The sequence below is a fragment of the Bicyclus anynana genome, chromosome 13 (assembly GCF_947172395.1).
Source record: "Bicyclus anynana chromosome 13, ilBicAnyn1.1, whole genome shotgun sequence".
Lineage (NCBI taxonomy): Eukaryota > Metazoa > Arthropoda > Insecta > Lepidoptera > Nymphalidae > Bicyclus > Bicyclus anynana.
Genome location: NC_069095.1, coordinates 14,956,163 through 14,981,909, shown reverse-complemented (window position 1 = coordinate 14,981,909; position 25,747 = coordinate 14,956,163). Strand labels below are relative to the sequence as shown.

The window sequence follows — 25,747 nt, the reverse complement described above, 5'->3', positions numbered from 1 at the left end:
TAAAGAAATAGGCATTTTAACAGTAGCCTGTCAGTATATATATAACAGTATAGTTTATGTGAGACAAAATATTAATTTGTACAAACGAAAAGGAGATCTAAACCCACGTCTTACTAGACACGGGCATAAGTTAGTTATTTCTGCATATCGTCTCCAAAGAGTTAAAAAATCTTTTGTGGGTTTGGGTGTACTCTTCTATAACAAGATCCCCAAGACTGTGATGGACTTGCCAATGCACAACTTTAAGCAATGTGTTAAAAAACATTTACTTAGTCAAGGTTACTACACTATTGATGAGTTCCTTAACGACAAAGGTGCTTGGAGGCCATTGGATCAGCTTCCACCTTCACACAGGAAATAAAACTATAAGAAATTGTAATTTAATTGTTATCAAATGTAAATTGTAATACTGTATGACTTTTTCAAAAGAGCAACTGTTGAGTTTCTTGCCGGTATCTTCTCAGCAGAACCTGCCTTCCGAACCGGTGGTAGAATCTTTACAAATAGTCAACTGACGTGTCAAAAGTGCTTGTAAACTGAGCCTACTTGAAATAAATGAATTTTGAATTTGAATTTGAATTTGAATATAATGATTATAATATTGTAATTAAACGTTATAATAATTATCATGCTACAGAAATAAATAATTATAGAACCACTATCAGGTTAAACAAATTATGATCTCACGAATTTCAAAACCAATTTTCAAAATCAACGCCCCGAACGAAATTATCGCAATTAGTCTTATTTCTGGAGTCAAAATTGTACGTTTTACAGCTTCGCAATAAACTTACGAGTATTATATCCCGCTATATTATAGCTCGCTGCAGACCTAATTCACTTTGGAATTATTAAGTACTAAATTTTTGTTTACGTCGTACATAACTAATACCGATTTTAAATCAAGCTTAGCGATGTATTTAATATTTAGAAAAATGTCGTGACTTGATTAAAATTTAAAATACAAACATATTTTAATTTTTTCTCGAACGAAAAATTTGGTAACGCGCTTAAAAAAACTTTTACCTCCAGAATTGCATAATTTGCTACCAGTGAAAATGTCGCACGTACCTGTCCCCATTTTTGCAAAACAGTGGAAAATTTCCACGAAAAGAGAATTCATTCAAAAGATTTTAACTCAGTCCATACAAAACTGAAGTTCGAACAAAAAATACCCTTGGGAGAGGAGACGAACAAAACCTTTAACAAGCTATTGTGCAAAATTGAAATCGTTTAACTCTGAATAATTAATGGCGGAACTGAAAAATGAATTTTGTATTCGATTAAAACGTCAAGATGTCGATAGCAGGCGAGTTTCTCGATTAGGAGTCCGAAGACGTTCGAAAATAATCCGATTATGTAATCGAGAAATCGGAAAGACTGCCGTGAATTTGCATTCTTTAACGAGGTAGTTATAGGAACTACGTAGTACGACTACGTAGCTGCCTATTTGTTCAAAGTATAAAAGCTTACTATTGCCAGTGGATTCGTTTGCATGTAAAACTAGTTTCTATTTGTTCAAAGTATCCTCCTTGCGTCGTATTCCTCATTAGAGGGTCGTATCATGAGGGTCGTGACCCAAGCTTGCTTCTTCACGATGTTGCGCCATGTGGCTCGGCTTTTCGCGACTTGCAGAGCCTCGTGTACTTTGGTGTCGAGAGTGGCGCGGATTTGGTCGGACCAACGCATCGGGCTACGTCCTCGAGGTCTCTTTCCTTCCACTTTGCCAGTGATCACTAGTTTCTCTAAGTTATCTCCTTCTCTCCTGGCAATGTGGCCGAAGTACTCGAGGATCCTCTGAAGACAGGTGGTGGACAGCCTCTAGTTCAAAGTATAAAAGGTTACTATTGCCAGTGGATTCGATTGCATGTAAAACTAGTTTCTATTTGTTCAAAGTATAAAAGGTTACTATTGCCAGTGGATTCGATTGCATGTAAAACTAGTTTCTATTTGTTCAAAGTATAAAAGGTTACTATTGCCAGTGGATTCGATTGCATGTAAAATAGTTTCTATTTGTTCAAAGTATAAAAGGTTACTATTGCCAGTGGATTCGATTGCATGTAAAACTAGTTTCTATTTGTTCAAAGTATAAAAGGTTACTATTGCCAGTGGATTCGATTGTATGTAAAACTAGTTTCTATTTGTTCAAAGTATAAAAGGTTACTATTGCCAGTGGATTCGATTGCATGTAAAACTAGTTTCTATTTGTTCAAAGTATAAAAGGTTACTATTGCCAGTGGATTCGATTGCATGTAAAACTAGTTTCTATTTGTTCAAAGTATAAAAGGTTACTATTGCCAGTGGATTCGATTGTATGTAAAACTAGTTTCTATTTGTTCAAAGTATAAAAGCTTACTATTGCCAGTGGATTCGTTTGCACGTAAAACTAGTTTATATTTGTTCAAAGTATAAAAGCTTACCATTGCCAGTGGATTTGTTTGCATGTAAAACTAATTTCAAGTACTTGCGTAGATTTCTTGTTTTTTTTTTTTTTTTTCTTTACAAGTTAGCCCTTGACTACAATCTCACCTGATGGTAAGTGATGATGCAGTCTAAGATGGAAGCGGGCTAACATGTTAGGAGGAGGATGAAAATCCACACCCCTTTCGGTTTCTACACGGCATCGTACCGGAACGCTAAATCGCTTGGCGGTACGTCTTTGCCGGTAGGGTGGTAACTAGCCACGGCCAAAGCCTCCCACCAGCCAGACCTGGACAAATTAAGAAAATCTCAATCTGCCCAGCCGGGGATCGAACCCAGGACCTCCGTCTTGTATATCCACCGCGCCTACCACTGCGCCACGGAGGCCGTTGTTTCTGAATAAACGTTCTCGTTTTTATTAAACCTCGACGCAAATAGAGGGGTGTTATAATTTTAACGTGTCTGTTTGTCAGTCTGCCTGTGGCACTAAACTCCCGAACGGATGAAGCAATTTTAATTCAGTTTTTTTTTTTTGTATTAAAGGTGACTTATGCGCGAGTGTTCTTAGACATGTTTGATAAAAATCGGTTGAGTCGTTTAAAAGTTGTGGGGTGAAAGTGGGGTTACTGAAATTCTGTAAGAAATTCTGTAATTATACTCAAGAGGGGTCTCAAGTGAAAGCGCACTGAAAGAGACTTGATCAAGAGTGTAATTAATAATTTCATGATACTCGGGGGTTTTTCCCAATTTTCAATTTTATTAATCACATACTGTTTGCGAGCTTTTGGAGATCGAGCTGCGCTTGCTCATGTTTTGAGTTAAGTAATTAACGTAACTTTACATGAGACGTGGAGATTTTTGAGATGTAATCTATTACATAATATGTCAGAGATAACACATTTTTAAACCATACGAGATAGTACACTGAACAAGTAAGAGATGTTTTTAAAAATGTGTGTTTCTTTTATATTTTATCGAGGTTTCTGAGAAAGAAATCTTCATTTATATATACCTAAGACAGTTAATTATGCCTGATATTCACACAACACAGATTTACGCCAACTCATTTCAGCCATAATAATCTTGAAAACTTACTCAAAGGACCCCAAACTTACACAACAAGTGTACCGACTAAATCATTTAGATATACAACGTTCGAATAAATCTAGCAAGATTTCTATCGAACAAAGTAATCCAGTGCGGGTAGCAAGTATAGACTAACTTTCTCTTTCATTAGAAGGGTAAGTAATTGGTGGTTCATTACCTACGGAGAAAATAGTCACCCTTTTTCCGTACGCTTTTGCGTAAAACCTAATCTTTTATACCTTTATTTATTAATCCCGGTGGGTTTTGATTCGGGGATATTTGCGGGTGGATTGCTGAATTTGTTTTAAATGTGACGCACGTGTGTGTTTGTACAAGTTTTTGCTTTTTATGTAAAAGTGTAATATATTAAGTACATACATTTTGTAATCAGCTTAATGTATTTTTAATCAGATGACGCAACAAACCAACCCAACTACAAGGTATCACCCTTTGCCCATCTATCTGATAGAGCCTCAGATGCCTGTATTTAAAGTTGGCAACCATTGCCTGCGTTTCAAACCGGAACACGGCAACGTTGCTTTTCGGGAGAAATAAGCGTGTTGATAGTAGAAGAAGCTAACACTAAAAGCTCTACTATCACTAAATATCCACTTATGTATTTTTTTATTGATCAACTTAAGACTTGGTTGCAACATACTCTATGCAATTTATGTTAATGCGATCTAAGATAGCGCTTTAACTTGGGAAGGATACAGTAGGTATATTTAACCAAGATACCAGTCCAGTGGTAACGAATTGTATCGTTACCACTGGAGATTTAGAAAAAATATAAAATCTTAAATGACTCAAGCTGGGAATGGAACCCAAAACCTATATAGCAAAGCACTCCGAACCACTGAGATAATGAACCAATTATATTTTTTAATATCTTACCAACAGCAAGACATCTCGTTTTCGCTTTGAACACAATAAAAGAACTTTCTTTAATTGGAAGTTGAGGTTTTTGTGAAAATGCCTTTTATAAATTTTCAATATCCCGGTGAGACCTGCTCACTGTTCAGTGCTCAACTTTTTTAATTAACAAGAGCAGTTGTTGTTGCGGACGACCTCAGGGCAGAAACTGAAAACTAAACTTTTGAGGGATACTTTGAATACTCATCGCGATTATATTCAACCAATGATAATTTTATTCTATAGATAGGTTACGTCCCTACAAAATCACCGCAAAAAGTGATCCGAATCTAGCGACTTCACTGAGCGCACACATGCACAATTTTGTCTTTAATTCCATTATATATTTATCTATATATAGTTTTTACACTTCCTGAACACACAACTCGACATTGTAGACGATATTTAGGTATTACTAGCGGACGCCCGCGACTTCGTCCGCGTGAAACTCGATGTAAACTTTCAGCTACCTCTACCCTACCCCTACAAAAAAAAAGTATCCTATGTCCTTTTCCTGGCTCTAAACTACCTCCCTGCCAATTTTCAGCTAAATCGGTTCAGCCGTTCTTGAGTTTTAAGTGGAGTAACAAACATGACTTTCTTTTATATATATAGATTTGTTTAAATAACGTTCGATGTTTAATAAGCGAGTACATTTATTTCAGTAATTGTGCCACACTTAACCACTTAATACAGTATAATTGTAGTGCCTAATACTCTAACCGATTACTCTAAGTATCAGAACACCACTATGTTATTTTTGGCACAACCTTGAAAAAGGATCCAGCTCAGCATTGTGCTGCATTTACCCAGAAAATATTGGATATACAGCGCTGATTTTCAGCTGACAACCTTGAACCAGGTGACACCACGGAAGTGCGTAGCCACATAGCGACATAAAACCAAACTAAAACCAAAAACCTAAAAAAAAAATGAAGTCAATTTTCCATATTTGTCCGGCTCAGTTTTGGTACGCTTGTGCCCCATATCTAGTTTAAAATATCATTGTATCCAACTCTTCTGCCCGACTACGGCTTAGCCAATAGGAAGGGTAATCATTTTGGCAGTCTATGTATGTATGTATTTAAATATGTATGGAAGTATGCGTGTATGTTCCCCAGTAACGCCTAAACTACTAAACTGATTTTACTGAATGAAATGTCAAAATATTCGTTATAATGGCCCAGGTGGTAGAGGCTCTACCTTGACTATGCATTGCTTTCTTATTTATGTGTAAAGGAATTAGGCAGTTTTTCGATGAAAATCCTCCACTTTATGAGATACTTTCAACAATTATTGTTATATCAACCAATTTATACAAAACCTTGACAAATTATATATCTGTAACATCCTCATGAATCACTACGCTAACGAAATCCGCCTTATTTTCAGTAGTTTTGAAATTATTGCCAACAAACAGACAAACAGACGGGGCAGACATTTTCGAGTTTTTTTATACGAGTAAGGACTTTTTTATTTATTTGCTGATGATGATAATGATAATATACTTTCAATATTTTTTTCTTTTACATTTAATATTCTCTAAAACACTGATAAATGAAATAATTGAAATAATTATAATTAAGTAACGATAAAGTGAATGTCGGTATTTACTTCCTAAAATAGGTACAAACATTAAATTAATTATGAATCCAAATCAGTTAAATTGGGTATGAATAAAATTAGATCCGAGAATAATTTACTTCGTATGCGAAGTTTAGGTACGTACCTACGAATAAGAGCTATGAGTATGTATGAAGGTACGAAATGGAAAATTAATTTATGATAAAAGCTGTGATCACGAGGGCAATACTCCTTTGGGACTATTTAAATTATATTACTGATAGCAATTTGTTAGTACACCAAATTATAATTTTATATATTTTTGTCAGACATTTCGACCTGCGTACACGTAATTTTTAAATTCGGAAACCAACTGAAGAGCTCTACAATCTAAATATATATAACTCAAAGGTGACTGACTGACGGACATAGTGATCTATTAACGCACAGCCCAACCCACTGGACGGATCGGGCTGAGTTTGACATGCAGGAACATGTTATGACGTAGGCATCCGCTAAAACAGGATTTTGATCAATTCTACCCGCAAAGGGATAAAATAGGGGATGAAAATTTGTATGAAACTTTATCAATTTAAAACCGATTGGGCTGAGACTTTGCATGTATAAAGCTAATATGACGTAGTCATATTTTAAGAAATTCCACCCCTAAGGGGATAAAATAGGGGATGAAAGTTTGTATAAACCTTTTTAGATTTTCGACTGATTGAACTGAAATTAAAGATTGGAGCTACTATGATAAAAATGTTTGCTTATATAGGATTTTGATAAATTCAACCCCCATGGGGATAATTTAAGGGATGATGGAGGATCTCCTTTGTGCTACAGCTACTAAAGCGATTATGCTGAAATTTGGATTTTACTCAGGATTACATAGGCTACTTTTGATCCAGGAAAAATCCATGGTTCCGTGGGATTTGTGACTTAATTCCACGCGGAATATATATATAGTTACACAATAGAGCTACAATGACCCTCATAACATGACAGTGGCATATTGTATCAACGTAATATAAGAAATCATGCCCTCTGAACGTCTCTAGAGAAGACTTGTCATAACTTCGCAAAACTCTGAGAAAATGATCACAATGTTGGAAATAAATGTGTTCTTTTAAAACATTACAAAACACAAGACGTGACAATGTGTTGACATAATAGCAACACAACAAAGCCTCCACACACGTCAGTCGACGGACGGACAGAGCGCAATACATCACGACTTACAGCGGACAGTGTGGCCCAGATGTCCCGGAGATTCGCATGCTGCCAGTAATGAAAAAAAATCCCACGAAGTATTTTTATATGTGTATTAATTGTGTTATTAAAAAAAATGTTTCGTGAGATTTTATTTACATTTTATACTTTAGGCAATACGTTTGGTGCCTACAAAATCACCGTAACAAGTGAGCCGAATTTAGCTAGTACACTGAGCACACACAAAATTATTTATGTTTATACAGTTTTTGAAGTTCTTAAACACAGAACTTGACATTTTGTAATGTATATATAATATTATTTGTTTAAATAACTTTCGTTGTTTACTCTGCAACTCAATAAAATGCGGTCAATTAGCCGGTTTTGTTCGCCTCGGTTTTGACACACTAGAGACATATCTCTATTATAAAATCTTTGCACTTAAAAAAAGTTATCAGTTCTCATGGATAGCTAAAATTGCTAGTTAAATCATTTTGTGTGAGTTTAACAAATTGCTCTTTTCCAACTTTAATCGCTTCCACCTGTTTCAGCAAAAAAGCTTTAGATTCTTTTTATATTTTTAATCCCTTTCATACATTTTCTTGCTGTTTCATCGAATATAAAATGTAAGAATAACAGGCTGCAGTTGAATTGTTTCTTTCAATACGAATTCCCGATGGCGCTCGATTCACACTGCTGTAACTCGGTTTCCTCCCCAAGTTAATTAACTTTTGCAAACTAAAGGGAATCGGCAACGAATTATTTAATACTTTAATTTTATTAGATAAGACTTATTCCTCACCTCTAGTGTTTTGAAATGGACTTATTAACAAATTGTTTTTGTAAGTAAATTGTGTTGTACTTAATCTATGGCAATACAAAATAATGTAATAATATATAAATATTATATTTTTTAATGTATAAATACAAAATAATAATAAACGGACGCTTGCAACTTTGGTATGTGGATTAAAAATTTCGCTACGATCGATGATTAAAAGTATATTAAGTTCATCTTTAAGATGCACTGATATATACCTATATTAGAATTAGATATAATATCCATAAACTATGTCAAAAACCTGTTATTGCTATTTTTACCTTGCTTATTTTTCGCACAGATGGGATAGACAGACAATTTTCACAATTTCATTATAATGATTCAATCGTTCATGTAATTCATTTGCAAACATTATTGGGGGTTATACCATTATTCGTCGTCATCAACCCATATTCGGCTCACCGCTGAGCTCGAGTCTCCTCTCAGAATGAGAGGGGTAAGGCCAATAGTCCACCACGCTGGCCTAATGCGGATTGGCAGACTTCACACACGCAGAGAATTAAATGCACACAACTGAAAAGTTGGAGGTGCATGCCCCGGACTGGATTCGAACCCACACCCTCCGGAATCGGAGCCAGAGGTCATGTCCACTGGGCTATCACGGCTCTTATATATCTTATATATATATATACCATTATTATTCTCGCTTAATTGACCGGGCTATCAATATATAGCTACAAGTTAACTGCAAGACAAACAGAATTTAAAAGTGCACTTACTAAACTAACTCACTATGGCGCACTGCTCCCTACGGCGCGTTCGTTAAGTTTAAACTTTTATTTCCGGAGAAGTTTAAATGCACTGCGGATTCTTGGCGAACTTTACACTTTTTAATTATACTTTCGAAAAATAAAACTTCATACCTCTTTTAGTGTGTTTGTTTAAGTTAATGTTATCTTGAAGTTTGGATCGCTAAGTAGCGGTGTTGGGAAAATTCGCAAATTAGGTGTAAATATTATCTTTTTGAAAAATTTCTCTTCATAAAAACTCGTTATGATTTTCTTCTAGTCTTTCTGTATGTGTCTGTAGCCTCCATAATAATATGGAATCACGGGTCCGATTATAAAGTTTATTTTTTTTGAATCTGAAGTGATCGAAATGGTTCATATAGTTATAATTTATAAAGATCTGGTTCAGGATGACCTTAGACACATCAACGTCCATCGGTTCTTCGAATTACTCGTATGTGCTCAAATATAGCGTTCCGGTATGATTCCGTATATTTTTATGACCGAATAATATTAAAATTAAAAAATAAAGCCTATTTTTCTTCTTAATAGTTAACAAATTGATTAGGTGCCTACTAAGTATTTTAATTTTATAAGTGCATTATAATTTTAAATACTTTTGTTTCTTTACTTTTATTTAAAAGAAGAAATCTTTGCAGTTAAGGCCTTCTCTAGTTATCGAATTATCTCCCGGCATACCTTGGCCTGTTTTTGCGTTAAAATCACCCATGACTGTAACATTTCAGTTTGACATTGAAGAGTGCCGTAAGTATTTAAAGTTTAGTACAAAATATCTTTGAGGTCTTCATCAAGCTCTGCTTCAGTTAATGTATAAACTTGAATAATGGATAGTTTTAAATATATAAACCGAATAATATACCTATCCTGAAGCCCTTTAAGTGTCTCAACGCAATGGGAGAGATATTTCTAGTTGCGCCACTATTAGTTGGTTTATATGTCTATTTCTCTTCATGAGTTGGTTGGTTGCATATTAAGCCTACTGAGTGGTAAAACAAGAAAAAGAAGCTCTCTCTCATTCTAAGAACAGCTATCTCTAAATATATTTCGTCGTAGCTACACACGACAATGTGTATCACTTGTTACAACACGTCTCATTAGTGGCCGCTATTTGACAAGCTGTCGCGAGCTGCCTTTTCAACAAGCTGCTAATGCTGCAGCTTGTTAGCTCGGCTTTGAAGTCGTTGTTGCTTACAACGCCTTTCCTCCATAATTAAATATTCATTAATCAGCTAAAATTTTCACTACAATGGCGACATTGTGAAGAGATCTGTATCTCTACAGTTACAAGAGCTCATTAATTTTGTTTTTAGAGAATATTTCTCAATATATTTCCCATGCCATTCCCCTCCTAATATTCGGACTGTGTTAGCAGTGGGTGCGGGCGGGGATCGAACCCCTGACCCAACCTCTCGGTGTTGAGTCCGGCTCTTCAACCGTTGAGCTATTGAGTCTTTATGTTAGTTGTTCTATTCTTTAACTGACAGGCTTAAATTCGAATTCAACTTTTGCTACGACTAGAGAGAAAACTACTACAAAATTTAATGGTTGGTTCTTATACGATGGTTTTCCACTTAACATCAATGGACCTAACATGCGACCAAACGACGATTAACGATTTATAATACACGGTTAGATGACGATAAAATCTGAGATGGAAGCGGACTAACTTGTTAGGGGAGTAGGATGAAAATCCACACCCTTTTTACAGGACATCGTACCGGAACGCTTAATCGTTTGGCGGTACACTTTTGCCGGTAGATTGGTACCCACGGCCGAAAACCCACCATTCAGGACTGGACCAATTCAAAATCAAAATTGTGGTACACAATTTGTGGTGGTTTTTAAAATTGTACACTTCAGCTCCATGCATTTTTTTAATTGGGTCATCTAAATGAAAGAAAACTATTAATTATTGCATTCAAAGCTTCTTGTACACAACAAATAAAACATTATTTACAAAAATAGTATTATAGTATACAGGTAATTCAATCTGTAATGTTCAACAAAAATCAGATCTTCAACCTGAATTCCAGCAACAATGAAAAAACTGATTCAAGATAGAAAATTTTGAAAAATCAGAAAAGAAATAAAACTTTGGTGCCCAAGTTATATTATTAGCGATTTTTGGAAAATTATTAAATTAATTTTAGTGTTGTATTTACCATTTGCGTTTCATCCATTAATTACGGGACAACCAGTTGCTAAATTAACACACACCGTATTTCTAAATTTCGCGCAAGTCGCGGGCGTCATCTAGTATAGAATAAAAGTAAAAGTTGTAAAGTGTGGAGTGTTAGTAAGTTAATATAAATAAAGTTTCCGTCTGTCGACGTACCTAATTGTTCCGAAGCCTTGGGGGAACATTTTGTATCGAATGGCTTCAGATTGGCTGCGGCAGTTTTGTTTTTGCTGTCAAAGTTTTGTACTCCAATATATTGGAAGCCATAGACACGCGAGACCGGGCGCGAATTGTTTGCTCGCTGAATATTCAGCGCGATCTCTAGCGCACAGCTTTTTGATCTGGTTTTTATTTTCACCGGACTGCAAACAAACCTTCACTGATTTGTAAAAATGCAGCTAGGCACTAGGATGCCAATTTGGTGTTGTATAATCGAATATGCCTAGTGGCACTTACTAATAGTGCCCTCTGTTGGTTTATTTGAATAAGAGCTGTACGGATTTTAATGCATATAAATCAGTTGGCGTGAATCCCCGTTTTTTGTTTTGACTCATCGATTTTAACCATTAGATTTCAAATATTTAATTGAGTTCTTAGGGACTAACGCAGTTTATAAAAACAAAGTCAATCACCAAGACCCTTAGCCATGCAAAAAAGGGTTTTTTTCATATTTACCTGGGTTTAATAATTATGAGAATTCATGTCCCCACTGACACTAAGCTTCGCGTTAACTACGCGGCAACTCTATCAAGATCAGCCCCAGTGTGCCTAGTGGGAGTTGTCAATATTTTTATACTATTACTATCGCGTTAACGTAAACGTGAATTTATATGGAATTGAAACAGTTGTGCAGTAGTGCTACTAGATGGCGCTGTTCGAATTCCTTAGAAATTCGCATTTACGTTAACGCGATAGTAACAATATCAAACTGCCACCAGGCCCTCTGTAGTCTGTAAAGTTACGGCGATGTGACATCACTCATTTGCATGGCAACTTCGCTGTTAGTGACATTTTATTTTTGGCAACCCATAGTAGACGAGTATAAAGTAGCGGAATCACACTTCAGGTATCTAGCGAAAGGTCTGGCGAATGCTAATATGATACCTTATGGTATCCTGTCAAAAATATCATAAAGTTTCGTTTTATACTTGGGCAATTCAGGAGAAGGAGTTGACATCTGCTACCTTTCAAAGCCAGCACTGACCAAACCTCGTAATTGGCTACTGTGTACTCTGCGGTAGGAGCAGATAAACTGTCAGTCATGTAATCAAATACAAATTGGCTTCTGGAAGTTTTCGGCCGTGGCTAGTTACCACCCAATCGGCAAAGACGTACCGCCAACCGATTTAGCGTTTCAATGCCGTGTAGAAACCGAAAGGGGTGTGGATTTTCATCCTCCTCCTAACAAGTTAGCCCACTTCCATCTTAGCATCATCACTTACCATCAGGTGAGATACGTTTAGAAATCACAGGCTATCAGTTCAAGATGTTTGCTAACTACAATCGCAACATAAATATATAAATATTAACATCGAGCACGTCTGCGCCATTACGCCGGGAGAGCATAAAGTGGTGGCAGTTTATCTCTGTACAGATTTAACGTTGATGTTTATGTGCGTTTACGGCAAACAGCGGCCATTTCTTATATCTATCTGGACACTAATTGCGAAGCTTCTTTGCTCGTCAGTTCCTCTTTTACTTTGAGCAGCTTCATATTTCTAATGGCGACTATTTTTTATACTTAATATAATGACTAGGCTTTGTAGACGGTCCACGTTATTTTTACCGTAGATCGTATGTACATCTCGTTCTTTGGCTTGCTCTACCGCTCCAACTAAAACTCAAAATCAAAAATCATTTATTTCAAGTAGGCTCAGTTTACAAGCACTTTGACTATTTGTAAAGATTCTACCACCGGTTCGGAAGGCAGGTTCTGCTCAGAAGAAACCGGTAAGAAACTCAACAGCTGCTCTTTTTAAAAAATCATACAGTATTTTAGTTTTACTTTTTGTGTGAAGGTGGAATCCAATGGCTTACAAGCGCTTTTATCTTTAAGGAACTCATCAATATTGTAGTAACCTCGACTAAGTAAATGTTTTTTAACACATTGCTTAAAGCTATGCATTGGCAGGTCCATCACAGCTTGCTCTAAAGACCGCATCAGGTTTAATTGTATCCTATTTCAGAGAGTGGACAGTGGTAGTTGACTCACATCGGATTTAATATAAACAACATTAATTTCGTATACCTAGTACATGGAATAATCATGTATTTATCAAAACGTCAAAAACGCTTTCGTCCATTTTGTGACGTTACGATGTTACTTGATGACACTAGAGGAATAAACGTCAAATTAGGACATGTCCAATTTTTTGCTTCTCTCAGTCTTGTTATTACACCATTTTGTGTTTACGGGTTAACGTGACGTCATGCATGGCCGATAGCGTTTAGGCTGGTATTGTCGAAAAATTATATATTAAAAATTAAAATTTTCATGTATTCATGTCTCAAAAAAATTGATAATTTATTTTCAATCTAGTAGAACGATAATGAACAATTTTAGACCCTTTTAAAAAGTGTTAACAAGCTTATTGACACCCATCAACTGGTAAATAAATTATGATAATAGTAATCGTATCATCGTCATAATCATCAGATTATGACGATGATACGATCACTATTCGTAATATATAAGTACGCTCCGCCCTTGTCAAATGACATATATCTAGGCCTTCTACGAAAAACCAACCGAACTAAGCTCGAACTTCATATTTTAGAAAATTAAAAAAAACAAAGAATTTAAGAACAAGCCAGACTTTCAGGTCATGACCGTTATTAAGTATTGATTAAAAAATATTATGGTTCGCCTACCAAAGCTTAAAATAAAATCCAGCAGATAATTTAATTCGCTCATCAATTTAGCTGGTTCGCTGGATTTTGTGCACTCAATGAAGTTTCGCATTGAAAAAAATATCGATACAATAGAGGACAATCGAAGCGGGGAGACTAAAAAGGCGTTGAAATAAAAAGAAAATTAATGACTGCGAAAAATTTGATATTGTCTGCGATTTTTGGGCGTAATATTGAGTTGTAGAACAAAATGTTGTTAAAATCTCATGAAGACATTCAAATGAAAAATCGTACACAGTTGGAAATGACATGTGTATAATAAAAAGGTCCTGGATTCGATTCACATTTTATATTTTTCAATCAGGCTTTTGTCTGGTATAATATTTTTTTGTGAAAGTCTTTTATATAAGAAGGAAAATTAGTAAAACTAAAAATTTTAACAAAATGAAAATTAGGAAAAAGGATTGGTAAGCTCCATAGGAGGGGATATAATATGCTATCTCTCGAGGATAAAGTAATAAGGTTCCACTCTTTAACGTTTACTATCGGATGGTAATCATAGGAGGTGTGACTCCACCACCAATTTTCCAACTCCGAAATAAATTTTGCTGAAAATTTCTTGTACGAAAGAAATGTTCAATATTTCGTAGCCCGACCTTGGACCATGGACCATGGACCATGAAGCAAGCCACTGCTAACCATTGGACCAACGAAGAAATCATCATCATCATTCATCAACATCATCAAAAATTCATCATCAACGCATGAGCACGAGTCTCCTCTCAGAATGAGAGTGGTTAGACTAATAGCCACTACACTGTTGATAAAGTAGTACAAAGTTAATCTTAATTCTCTTATAATGACATTTCGAAGAAATTTTTATTATTACTTTCCTTCAAAGATATCGGGAAATATAGAGTATTATTTTGAAAGCTTATTTTCCGGGAAGGGCCACGTCGATATTCACTACATGGAGAGTTGTCACGGATTTATATCAGATTCCTGAAAAAACCCTTTTATTCCGGACGGCACGTGATAAGGCTTAGCAGAAAAAATACTAAAAGCTTTATACTTATGTGATAAAAATAACTGTTAAGCTTGGTTATATTTAACTAACTTCAGAAAAGGAGTTACTCAATTGAAATCTTTTTCACAGTTCGTTTCATGCAGGATGGTGCGGGTGACAGTTCGTCTCACTCTTGAAAGTATGCCGCAATTCACGATAATAAATTATGAATGAATAAAACAAATTATGAATGTCATACAGGCGACTGTCACCGTAACCATGCTATCTGAAAAACACTTTAGGGTTTCGTAATCAACAACAAACCCTTAAAGTTTCACCATGTCCGTCTGAGAGCTAAGTTGGTGTTTGAAGAATCGACCAACTTATAGAAGAAGCACGAATTTTTTTACAAATTGTGTTGTTAATTTAATTAATTATATAAAGTTGTTAGTAAGTCTTTTTTCTACTAAATTTAAAGTTAAGCATGAATAGAAATATTATTCACCCCCTTAAAGTGGTAAAAAATAATTAGAAAATGAGCATGGAAACTGAGGATAATTTTTTTAATGTCAATCTCACAATGTATCTCACAATATTGTAGGTGTGACAGCACATGTTTCCATTTGGAGTTGAATAATGGAATTAAACACATAGTTATGCATGTGTGCGCTCAGTGGTTTGGCTGAATTTAAAAAAAAAATTACCGCAAAAATATTCGGCTCATTTACTTGCGGTGATTTTGTAGGCAGGTAAATGTCTTTACTATAAAATGTCGTTATGCGAAGCAGTATTCGTAAACCCACGGTGGTTCTACTAGTACGAGCATTAAATACGTCAGATAGGGCGTCCCCCTAGCATTATTAAATAGGCCGTGGCTTACAAGTATCCAAAACGATATGCCACAAATACCATAGATAATGACATGGTGTCATGGTGAACGGTGGACTATGTATAGCGCGATACATATAGGCGTTCCTTGAAATAGAAAATCGATGGGATTCGCGCCGCCCGCGGAAGCACCTTCTTACGTAACCACCATGAGTGTATGGTCTACCCACTCAAGTGATAGGTTTCTTGTGTTTTATATGGTGTCTAAAATACAAGCTGAGTTTAATGCAGAATTCTTTAAGAAATGCCTATCAAAAACAACCTCAAAATTCATGTATTTGAAGTAGGCTTTCAGGTTCTGCTGAGAAGAGCCGACAAGAAACTCAACAGCCACTAAACTCTGATTACTAGTTAATTATTTGAGTTTGAATGTGTTGACAATTTCAAAGGTGCTTTAAACTAAGCCTAATCGAAATAAATTAACTTTGACTTAGACTTTGACAATGGTCTCTAAGCCCACGATCTTTAACCCACAACTTTAGTTATAGTACGAGATCCAGCAGAAGAAATATATGCTCTCATCTGACATTTATTAGGCATAAGAAATAAAGGATGAATAAATGATGAAAGAAATATTCCCATTGATACAATGCAAATAGGTTGCCAAGTAGTAATAATTGCTGGATAGTATTTAATGATTAATTTTTAGTAAATTTATTTAATCTACTTTACTCAACTTTACTTGATTACTTAAAAATTATACACTGGTTAAAAGATTATGCCGAAAAGAACCAAAAACGTAAAGGTTGCCTGCTTTCACATTGCATCTGTAGTAGATACAAACAGTTGAACAATGAATGCTATTTAAATATCCTCATCAGTAATTTAGTGGTGTAATATATCAAATTAAAGCCTATTTTACGCTTAACTGTATTAAGTTGCCTTTAATCTAGTTCATGGTTTTCTATGAAAAATGTGTTTACTAGGCAACCTATTTGCAAAATGCTACTGTGAATATTATCTTTCTTAACACTAATAAATAACAGATGATAGTATACGTTTCTAATGCCGGATCTTAGACTATTAGATTACCTCAAGCTAGCAGGTTGTGTTCGATACTATACGCAAAGGGAACTCCTATCTAATCTCCCAGCATCCCCGCGTTCCCGCGTTGCGTGGGAGAGACAATATTACCTTTATCTCGGGAAATTTTTCCCTACTATTTATTTAATACAGTTTATTTGACAGCCGTTACCGAGCATAAGCTGCCGCCTACATGTAATTATATATTGTTTACACTGTATAATAGAGTAGTCGTCTGTAGCTTGATTAAATATTTTATTAAGTAAATTGCTGTAAGAAACTGGGTATTTCGTTCTATTTTTAAATAATACTATGAAATGGTGATTAAAGAAAGCCTGGCTGAGTTTGTTGTGGGGTCTTTCTCAAACTGGGTGCGTTTGAAAAGGCCATTTTAAGTTTAACCACCAGCTTTTATTTTAAGTTTACGATTTTAATTATCATCATTCACTGCAGAACCAAAGTCACAACATGTACCCCAGGGTGGACCAATATTATCGCGCACTATCGCCCACTGAGTGTCTTTGAGCCTTTTAATAAGACCCATAGTTAGCGACCAAGTCACGAAACCATAGGTCATCACTGACAACACGCACTGTTCGAAGACTTTCGTCTTCAGGCGTCGGGGTTGGCAGCGGAATCTCTCCCGGAGATTCTTTACACCTTTTGCCCAGCCGTTACCACAACCGCTGGGAATAGCGGGGCCACCAGGGACTAGGGGCTGCTTTATGCATAGGTTGTGACACTAGGCCGTGCCATTTATAAAAATCCAGCTATTTGAGAATGGTTGTACCGCCATAAGTCGGTCGCAGAGCGTTGGTTAATCTCCGGGGTGCACTACGAGCAGGTGAGGTTGGCAGTTGGGGAGGTTGACTGGTACTAGCCTCCCCCTAACACCTCTACCTTAAAATTACCTACTGAAGTTTAAAAACCACAAAGCAGTAACTCTAAGAATCTTTGCATAATATGACAAAATAAATTCTGAAAAATTAGTTACAATACCTCGAAAATTAATACCAGCTCTTGGTTTAACATACATGAACGAGTAAACTATTTAGTGTTTTATGCAAGAAGGAAAGGAATGGACGCGAAAACGATCTCATGAAAAATAAAGTTCTGGCATACTTACTAAGACAAAAAACTTCTATCTATCGAGACCAGTTGCGAATAATGTAAAACATTCATATAAAGAAAGTTCCTTTAAACTTAAAGGAACTTTCTTCTCTTTCACTTTCGAAGTCGGAGCAATTTATTGAATAAATTGTAAGACGCTAACTTCATTACGCATTCAGCGGAGAACCGACACCTCTATAAATTGTGCCAGCTATAAATCTACTGAAACAAAAAAAAAAATCTGATCTACGGACATCCTCCGAGGTGGCGAGAGAACTATCGTAAAAGTCTTTTAAATTTGCGTGGTCACGTCTCGGAAATTACTCTTTTTTGCTCCATAATCCATAAAACGTAACTAGTTATGTTTCTAATTTAGCTTATATATCTTCTAGACATTGGTGAGAGAGATTACCACCATAGACGAATAACAACTCCAGAACCGTCTCCTGAAATACACCCACCTCTATTCTGCCAGTTCGCAAGCACTGATACGCACAGGAATTGCCTTCCTGGCAATACATTTCACACTCACACGTAGATACTCGGCGTCATTCTGGTGCTTCACTTGTTTGACAGCCAGATACCGTCTGCCTATTTTATTAGTCTGGGGTTGCCACTTGGTTTCTTTCTCGGATATCTTTCGCAGCCTATTTTAAAATACAATTCATATTTTATCATACATATTTTGATGTAATACCTATATGAAGAGTAAAAACCGATCCCAAAGTTGTAAACTTCAAAAGAGACATTTAAAAACCATCATAACCCTACCCCTACAAGGGCAATAAAAGGGCCCAATGAACGGAATACACAAACGAGGCAATAAATTCCACACGCAATAAATCCACTGAAACAAAAATGTACGGACATGTTTGAAGTTGTGGGTATAAAGAATAAGAAAGAATTGCGATAAAACTCACGTGCTTCAAATATTTTAGGGTAAGATATTCCGCCGGTGCGGGGCCCGGGCTTACTAGCAGATATATCATGAACTTGATTTATGAGATTCGGTTAAGATTAAGGTCTTACGAAAAGGTGAGAGAGAACAGAAGCCTTAAGAGTTTAACAGACTTAAACCTGAAAGGTGTTGGGTTTGAGCTCCAGCCTTTGAATTATAGTGTTACCCACTCCTGAGATATAGTATTTACTATTTTTCGAGAGAAAAACAGAATAATGTCTATAAAAAATCGTGCCACACACCACAAAGCCTAAGCACTATTATAGTGTTGATGCCTCAACCACCTGGGCAATTGAATTCCATAACAAAGAAGTAAAAGCATCAAAGACCACTCCACAGGAAATATGCTAGCCACAACCTTGAAAAATAGCAGCTCTGCTGAGCTAACCATGCCGCATACACCAAGCAAAATGCTGAATCATACGGCGCTGAAACTTCTCCTGTGCCTACCGATAATACAGGACTGGATACCTGGCTGGGGAATAGTGGGGTTTTTATTTTTGCACAAAATATCCTTGATGCAATACATTTTGAAAATTGATTATTATCTAAAAAGTAAAAAGACTAACTAGTTAGTCGGGATTTTTAATTTTTGTGCAAAATAGTTTTGCAATCATCTCGCAAAGTCTACAGTTAACTAACTAACTCCATAGTGAACCGGAAGAAGAAGAAGAAAAGAGAGTCCGTGGTTCGTTCCCCACCCACTATAAGTGCCGCACCCACTAACGCAGTTGGAGTAGATCAGGATGTTGGTCATATTATTTGAAAACAAATATTTCTTACCTATATTTAATACTTTCAGACCAAAACACAGCAATGGTTTCAAATTCATACCGCAACATAGCTGATAGGCGGCAGAAACGTCCTTCCATGGATTAGCGTTATCATAAAAATCTCTACTACTAATGCAAGGAAGTAAAGACAGGATCGTTACGTGTTTATCTAATCTCTATAGCGCTGGAATCACATTATAAACTATGATTTCCTCCGGGACGCCGCGGGCTATATTAAACAGATTGGTTTAAATGTATTGGATTTTTATGATACCTACTGGTCGCTGCCTGGGGGGTCTGAAACGTGCCCTTTCGCCCTTTTACTATTATAAGTTTTTTAATATTTTTTACTAGCTTTCATGTCTCTTGCATACGTTTTTATAATAAACTGCCACATGAAATCACTGGCATGTCTCTCAATAAGTTCAAAGTTTTTATTAAACGTAAGTTTATAGAAAAGTCGTATTATAGTGTCAATGATTACGTAAACGACAAAATTGCTTGGAAATGAAATGTATTACATGACAGGCTACTTATATACCTATTGTTAAATGGTGATAAACTAAAAAAGGATAAACCTGGCTGAGTTTGTTGTGGGCTCTTCTCAGACCAAGGCGCGTAAGGAACCCTCGTAACTTTAATTTTAATTTTTCGAATAATTATTATCACCATTATCTTAAGTCTAATATTATAACCTAACCTAACCTAACCTAACGTTTCGAAAGAGCTTGTAAACTAAGCCTATTTGAAATAAATGAATTTTGACTTTTGACTTTTTTTTTGACTTGGTTTCATGTTTAATTGGTCCTGGCTTCGAGTCCTTCGAGGCCTCGAAGCCAGGCGCAATAGGCCAATATCACGTTCGCTACGGTACGAGGTCAATTGACCTTGTATACCTAGCGTCTTCAAGAGTGGTCGATGGATCTCGTACCACACTACAAAGTTTTAGTATGAGGTAATAAACCTCGTAACGCACCAGAGGAAAGTACAGAAAACATTGCCGCAGCGAACATGATATCAATAACAGCCTATTGGTAAATTGCTGATACTTACATTAGGCTATTTTTTACAAATTAATAATAGGTAATTAATTGGTGATATTTACATTTCTGTTACTCAGTGAGCACGTTGAGGTGTCGTGGTCATTGTACTAATTCTACTCCTTACTGGATTTGTGAAATCAACATAGTGTTGCCGCACATGGGCCACACGCGACAGCCACAAACGCCGCTACAAGAAGCAAGAAGGGGCCACAAAAGTAGCTGAAGCGCGCAACAGCTCAGACCAATTATTGTACAGGACCTGCCTCTCTAGACGTTACTTTTCTGTCAAAGTATATGATCAACGATCTAATGCGATTATAAAAACTGTCTCTATAGAATCGATGTTAAATAGTTGTAATCGTGTTCGTCGGTTAAAGAGCTCAGTAAAAATACCTTTTTGTGTAATTAAATTGTGTAAAAAACGGGCAAAAACTTCTAGTTTAATATAAGATATATATCAAATCTAAGCTCGTTTTCCTCAGAAAATGACAGACAATTTTGTTCGTGACTATAAATGCGATACAGGTCTTTCTATAATTGGTCTGAGCGCAACAGCCACTTGTGGCCGGTGGTCGACACTTGTGGTCGGTGGCTGCTACTTTTTTAACCCATACATGCAATATCATAATCGCGCGAGAGGCGTGTTGTGGCGTTTAGTGGCCGGTGCGGGCCACAAGAAGCGAGCAGCGACGATTGTGGCGTGTGGCGGCCACCAGCGTCAACCGTGTGCGGTGAGTCTATATAAAATGTACTAGTAGACGCCGCGCGGTTTCACCCGCGTGGTTCCCGTTCCTGTAGGAATACGGGGATAAAATATAGCCTATAGCCTTCCTCGATAAATGGGCTATCTAACACTGAAATAATTTTTCAAATCGAACCAGTAGTCCCGAGATTAGCGTGTTCAATCAAACAAACAAACTCGTCAGCTTTATAATATTAGTATAGATGAAAACTACAGGAAATATGCCGATAGCGGCGTTTTGTTGTTAGAATATACTGTGATTTAACAAAACTAAGACAAAGATCTTTTCATATTTCTTAAACAGCAGGTAAATTAAAAGTTAACAAGTTAAGTACAAAATAAACAACCAAAAATACAGAGCATGAATTATTCAAAAAGTTTTATTGCTAATTCCGGCGAAATATTTGTTCAGAGTTTCCAAAACAGGAAAAACGCGACATTTTTCTTCTTAATGAATTTATGAAGACATAATCTTATTTCTGAGATCAACAAAAATGTAAGTAGCTACTGACAATATTTTTCTATCTAACGAACAAGATTCTAAAGATTTAACCGTTATATCAAAACTGCTTAAGGGTAGCTATCCTTAAATACCTAGCGTACTTAAACCGTACGTAAGACTGGCGGCTTCCCTGTTCCTTATTTAATTAAAAAAATATATACTAAGTTGTTCGTCCCATTCCCTTTTGAAGTTATTATTTTTAAAGATTCTTTCCCTCAATAGCGCTACGGTGAAGGAGCACGACTTTATAAGGAGAGGTCGTAGGCTCGATCCTCAATATCTTATTTTAAAGCTGAAGAGTTTGTTTGTTTGTTTGTTTGATTGAACGCGCTAATCTCAGGAACTACTGGTCCGATTTTAAAAATTCTTTCAGTGTTAGATAGCCCATTTATCGAGGAAGGCTATAGGATATATATTATCCCCGTATTCTTACGGGAACGAGAACCACGCAGGTGAAACCGCGTGGCGTCAATTATTTCAATAATATGAAATATTATTTTCAAACAATAAAAACCAGTTAACTACTTCAGTAGTTTCGGGGTTGCGTTAATTTATGTCTCTAAGTTGGTAATAAATTTGTATTTAATTAAATTTTATTATCATGCGAATACAAATATAAAAAGATACTCCAAAACGAACCGAATAAATATTTGTACATTTGTCCTGAGCCTCGGTTTCAGGTGAAATTGCGGAATGGCCATTTTTCCGTATATTTTTTGTTCCTAATGAATTTATGAGCCTTCTGTACTGTATGTTACTTAGAAAGGATAAATGGGTTCCAGTGGACTAGGCTTACTACGTAATATAAATGTACACTCTAGCTTAATGTTGTGTGTAACGATTGTGTCTATTGTATACACCAAATGACGCACTGTGGAATACCTTGTCATTTATTTGAGAGGTCCTGTTTTTTTTGCCGATTGTGCGTTTGTTCTGTTGGTTCCTTAATCCTTAACTAAACTCGTGGGTCCCGCGGACCAGCGACTATAGTTAGCCCATTTCATAACCCATTTTCGGCTCACGAGCGAGTCTTCTCTCAGAATGAGAGGGGTTATTCCAAAAGTCCCTCGAAAACTAAAATGAACAGGATTATAAGATCTAATAAAATCTGTAGAATGTCGCAACACACAGACAACGTATTTTATTGTATAATGTGAATTAGTGTGGTGGACAATATTTCAACAACAAATTAACACTGTGTTTATAGAACCAAGTCATCATAAATATTCTCTACATGACTCCACAACATAGAGTTTGCCAATACGAGTATATAATAAGAGCCCAAACTTCAGAGGTTTTTATTTTTTAGTTCAGTACCTATGGAGTTTCAACTCCATCATTAGATCAGCTCTGCGATACTGCATATCTGCATCAGTGTCATCGACGATAATCAAGAGTACCAATTTGAGTCCAATCGCACATCAGGAAGTAGTTCTAAGCTCCAACATTTGCCCCGCACATGTTTATAGAACAACTTAACGCTTATAGTGATTTAAAAACAACCTCTGTACTTTAATTAACTGACAGAAGACTCAGTTTCGTTTTGAAGACTAATCTTGTAAGAAAGGTTACTGAGAAAGAGAGTAAGTTAGTACTTACTCTCGGACGTCTCCTGGACGTCAAAAATGGAAATGGTTGAAGGACATAAGAGAGTTGACCGGACTCAACTAGCCACTAGCCACTAGCCACAAGTGGGTAGTCGTGGAAAATGGAAAAGCTTTTTCGTACTGACTGTCAAACTCGGATCCGAGGATGACACGTAGTCGTAATGAGTACGAGTAAAACTAATTACTTCATCACATACGAGTGACACGCTAAAATCGGGGTAACTAAAATATCGATGAACGTACATACAGCCGATTAAACCTAAAACCGAGCCGAACCTAGATCCTCCTCATTCTTGGAAGACGGTTAAAAAGGAGTATTACCTATTCATAATGGAATAGAATTTACTTTGGTTTTTATTTGCATCCCCACCTGACCTGACATAAGTTCCAGTTTAAATTTGAATACACCAAAGTTGCCACGTCTGTCGAAGAACGGAGATAGGTTAACTCAAAACTAGTCGAATACGCTTTTCAATAGAGAACGGGAACAATAATAAACAATTCATGAGGTAGATGTAAGTATATAATTCATTAAGGTTTTGTGTAAGATACGTTATGTCAATGAGTGTTGACGATGTTAGAAAAAATAATGGCGACTGGCGTGTTCCGCTCATAAAAATAGCTCAATCCTTACAAAATTAATTAAGACGTTCGTTTTCAAAATTATATCTACATTAAAACTGTATTTGTACTTCGGGTCAGTACTATTTAACAGAATGAGCATTTAATATTATAAACATGTGCGAAGCAGTATTGGGTAGTACAATAAATAACGATAACGCTAAATTTGAATTTTAAAAAACAACTGTCGACTTCCTTGCCAGTTTGAATGCTAAATATTTTACATTTTTAGTAATGGTAAAATTAATATAAATATCGAAATTTTGAACGCTTGTAAGAAATAAGTAAAAAAATGTTCTATTTGTTTTAACAACTTACCCTCATATCCGATACCAATTGTCTAATTTTAAAAACTTCGTTACAGAGTCATCAACATTCACAATTTTGTACCATTCGAGAGGAAAAGCGCTCAGAAAAATCGCGAAAAACAATTCCTGTGAAACGATATCCGAAACACAATCACGTGCGAGATCGACGAAGCGAATAATCCATTACATCGCAGGGCGAAGTCGGAGAGATCTCGTCAACACGTCCGCTACGGTCGAGCGTCGCAGCGCAACTGAAGTTCTAAATGGAAGCTTTCAGCTTTGCTACGGCGTCCACTAAAATGAAGCTACACTTGATTAACTTTAGTAACCGATAAAAGTACAGATACTTTATCAGTTTCCTATCAATGTAAAGTGTATTTGTGAGCATGGTAGTTGTTAACTGACTCAGTAAATAGCCTATATGGTTTCGAATCACGAGGAACTAGGTTCGAGTCCTAAGTAAAGCGGTAAAATACTTTCTATCTTCTAAGAAATTTTCCGTAAAAATTCTTTGCCTGGAGTAGGTAGGCAGTGGTTTGCACAAACTAGGGCGAGCATTATGTCTACATACAAGTTGTACAAAATAGAACCGATGTGCAATATTCATCAACCAATAAGTTTAAAATGAGGGTAAAACTTACTAATCAATAAAAACGCATAATAAAATGATAATTTTAATTAATAAGCTTATAACAATTAAATATATTTAATAATATTTTGAATAACATTTTATAAGAAAAACAATACGTAATTTTGAATAAATTCGGTGTCTAATGCCTCTACCTTCGTTTTTAATTTGTTTGTTGATAAAAATTGCACATCGAGCTTGGCTTTATTATGTGTTAGTGCGAGTAGGGAAGCTGATGACGTTAAAACCCCATGGTTCAGAGAGCAAGTTAAGCCTTCGAACCTGGTCATTATCAATTTTCTTTCATTTTTAATTTTTCTTTTAGTTAAACGTTAAACACGCCCTTGACTACGATCTCACCCGATAGTGAAAAATTATGCCATCTAAAATGGCAGCGGGCTAACTTATTAGGAGGAGGATGAAAATCCACACCCCTTTCAATTTCTACACGACATCGTACCGGTACGCTTGGCGGTAGGTCTTAAGGTAACTAGCCACGACCTAAGCCTCCTAACAGCCAGACCCTGGACCAATTAAGAAAACCTCAACAGGCCCAGCCGGGGATCGAACACAAGACCTGTCTTGTAACTCCATCGCGCATACCATTGCGCCACGTAAGCCGTCGAATCATCAACATTTGGTAGTGATCAACAATTTCTCAGAAGTTAAACACGCGGTATTTCAATTCCACAGATCATTCTAGGAGTTGAACAGAGAATAACTAG

The 25,747-nt window shown here is 36.3% G+C and overlaps 1 protein-coding gene across 1 annotated transcript in view; it reads right to left on the bottom strand.

Annotated features, from left to right (window-relative positions):
* The window catches only part of LOC112044191 (uncharacterized), a 78,922-nt gene extending 54,296 nt beyond the window's left edge, over positions 1 to 24,626 (bottom strand). The window contains exon 1 of the mRNA XM_052885179.1: positions 24,405 to 24,626. The gene's annotated coding sequence lies outside the window, so the exon portion shown is untranslated. The remainder of the gene's footprint in view (positions 1 to 24,404) is intronic.
* Between the last annotated feature and the right edge of the window lie 1,121 nt (positions 24,627 to 25,747).